The sequence below is a fragment of the Gossypium hirsutum genome, chromosome A09 (genome assembly GCF_007990345.1).
Source record: "Gossypium hirsutum isolate 1008001.06 chromosome A09, Gossypium_hirsutum_v2.1, whole genome shotgun sequence".
In the NCBI taxonomy this organism is placed as follows: domain Eukaryota; kingdom Viridiplantae; phylum Streptophyta; class Magnoliopsida; order Malvales; family Malvaceae; genus Gossypium; species Gossypium hirsutum.
Window position 1 is genome coordinate 59,168,308 of NC_053432.1, and position 3,043 is coordinate 59,171,350.

The following is a 3,043-nucleotide window of genomic DNA, read 5'->3' on the forward strand; positions in this document are numbered from 1 at the left end:
TCTTAAACTCCAATTGGAAAAATTTCCAAGTAAATTTTTCCTTTGATACCACTGAAGATACGGTCTTCCACCAGTGGTATGCAGTATCCTTTAAAAGAGATACAACACACTTTAAACACTCTTTAGGTGTACAAGATAACTTGTCTAATACTCATGTAGTGTTCTCGAGCCAGAACTCGGCTCTTTCAGGATCATCATCTATTTTAGCCCTAAATTCTTCAGCCTCATACTTTCTAAGCTTGTCTACAGGGGCTTTACTAACTCTTACAGGTGCCATACCTCGTGCCACTTCCTCATCAGGTTGGTTAGGGGGTGATAAACTGTAATTTATACATGTTTTTATCCTATGCTTAGCACATTTATAGATGGTTTCTCCTTAGATTTGGTGAATTCGATGCTCCTAATTCTTTAATTTCATGTTTTATACTTAGGTGAGCGTAGGAGAGTAAAAACAGCGAGAAAAGGGTCGACAACGGAGACAATAGACCCACATGGGAAATCAACAAGGCCTGGGCCTCCTCACATGGGCGTGTCACACGGTCGTGTCCCTTTGGTAGGATCGAAGCACAACTTACACGGGTAAACTACACATCTGTGCCTATTTAATAGCCTTGACCGTAGGTTGGAGTAATCGCACACGGGCGTGTCCCTATCGAGCCCAAGTATAACCCTATTCAGAAAAGGCCAATTTTGAGGGCTCTTAGGCATTCTAAAGCCTGTTTAAACACCTGATGAGGCACTTAGGAAGGGGGACGCAGAGTAGGAGGCAAGGAATTACTCAAGCAAAGCCGATTGGTCCATCTCAGAAGCCGGATTCATCATCAAGACTGAAAATCTCCCTTCAATTTCCATTCAGGGGTTTTGGGTTTTCTTTATGTTTTTTATTCATTATTCTTCTGAGATGTTTTCTTCTATAATTATGAACTAAACCCCCTAAATACCTAAGGGGAATGAAACCTAAGGCGAATCTTGTTATTATTATCTGAATTGTATGATAAATATTTGACTTTTTCTCAATTATGTGCTCTTAATTCTTGTTTTAATATTTCAAGATATTGATTCAAGTTAATGCTCTTATTCAGAGGAAGAATAGACCCTGTCTAAGAGTAAATTTTTCATAATTAAGCAGAGTTGATTGCATGCCTAGAGATAGGGTGATAAGATTTTGCTGGATTAGGGTGAAACCTAATAAGGGGATCTATAGATCGAGTTAATGCAACACTAGGTGTTAATTAGAAAGAGATTTCAATTAATCAACCTAGGGTTAGACGTTATTAGTCTCGAGAGAGATAATAATATAACTTAGGGATTTCTACAGATCAAGTGAAATGAATAAATCGTCTGATTCAGAGTCAAATAACAAGTGAAGTCTAGGTGGATTTTTCCTTGGGTATTGTCCTAATCAATTGAATTTTCCCAAAAGCTTTTCCCCAATTTCTCTCTATGCACTCTTAGTTTAGTTAATTAATTTAGATAAACAAATCCCTTAATTTTTAGGCTAGATAATAAAAAGAAAGTAATTACTAATACTCTTGGTTCCTTTGGGTTTGACAATCCGGTCTTGCTAAAGCTATACTACTGTTCGATAGGTACACTTGCCTTCATCGAGATAATAGTTAGTTTCAAGAATGCTTAATTACAAATTTTTAAAACATGTCGTGAATATCACGTATCAAGTTTTTGGCACCGTTGCTAGGGAACTAGGATATTAGGAACACTCGATTTTTATTACTTTAGCCATTCTACTTTATTTGCAATTTAAATTTTTATTTTCTTTTCTAATTTTTCTTTTATTCGTTCTTGCCAGGTTTTTATAGTGTATGACTAGAAAAAACCCGTCGGGACCATTACTGTTTGATAGTGAGATCGATCGCACAATTTGCAGAAGCCGAAGAGAAATAAGGCGAAGCTTACGATACACAGAGGAAGAGCAAGAGGACGATACTTCAACCACAACCGAGGAGATGGATGAAAACCAAAAAAATCCGCTACCTCCTACAATTGCTGTTAATCAGAATCCTGCTCCGCGCTATGTATGATTATGCTAAACCTTCTTTAATAGGAACTGAATCGAGCATAGTTAGACCTGCTGTAGCTGCAAATACTTTTGAACTGAAACGTAACACAATTCAAGTGATACAACAATTTGTTCAGTTTGATGGTTTGCAAGACAAAGATCCCAACGCTCACTTGGCAAACTTTTTGGAACTATGTGATACATTTAAAATTAATAGAATTTCTGATGACGCCATTCACCTTCGGTTATTCCCTTTTTCGTTGAGAAACATAGCTAAACAGTGGTTGAATTCGTTACCACGAGGGTCAATCACTACTTGGGAACAAAGACCGAAAAGTTTTTATTAAAATATTTTCTGCCGGGTAAAACGGCTAAATTACGTAATGATATCTCTTCTTTTGTACAGATGGATTTAAAACCACTCTACGATGCATGGGAGAGATACAAAGACCTCTTGAGAAGATGCCCTCACCATGGGTTACCACTTTGGCTATAGGTTCAAACGTTTCATAATAGCCTGAATCCTTCAACTCGACAAATTGTTGACACAGTTGCTGGTGGGACTATCAATAATAAAACACCTGAAGATGCTTATGAATTTATAGAAGAGATGTCACAGAAAAATTATCAATGGCAAGTCATGAGGACAAAGCCAACGAAAATAGCTGGCATTTTTAACATCGATTCGGTCACCATGCTCTCTAATCAGGTAGAACTTTTGAACAGAAAATTTGACGGTTTTCTTGGTTCTTCACAGGTTCACCCAGTAATGCAGTGTGAAGCAAGTGGAGGTGGATCAAGCAATTCAGATTACCCACCCTATGGCCACAACATGGAGAACTGGCAGTTAAATTACATGGATAATAATCATCGATCTCAAAATAATCCGTATAGCGATACTTACAATGCAGGATGAAGGAATCACCCAAATTTTTCATGGGGAGGCAAAGGGAATCAGTGACCACCACCACCTCCAGGCTTCCAACAACCACCCTACCAACAAGAGAAAAACCCGAACCTTGAGGA

At 38.0% G+C, this 3,043-nt stretch overlaps 1 non-coding gene across 1 annotated transcript; it reads right to left on the minus strand.

Annotated features, from left to right (window-relative positions):
- Positions 1-2,390: 2,390 nt before the first annotated feature.
- LOC121207505 (small nucleolar RNA R71) lies at positions 2,391-2,497 on the minus strand. Its single transcript, XR_005902595.1, has one exon. It is a non-coding gene; the product is annotated as a small nucleolar RNA R71 (small nucleolar RNA).
- Positions 2,498-3,043: the final 546 nt, after the last annotated feature.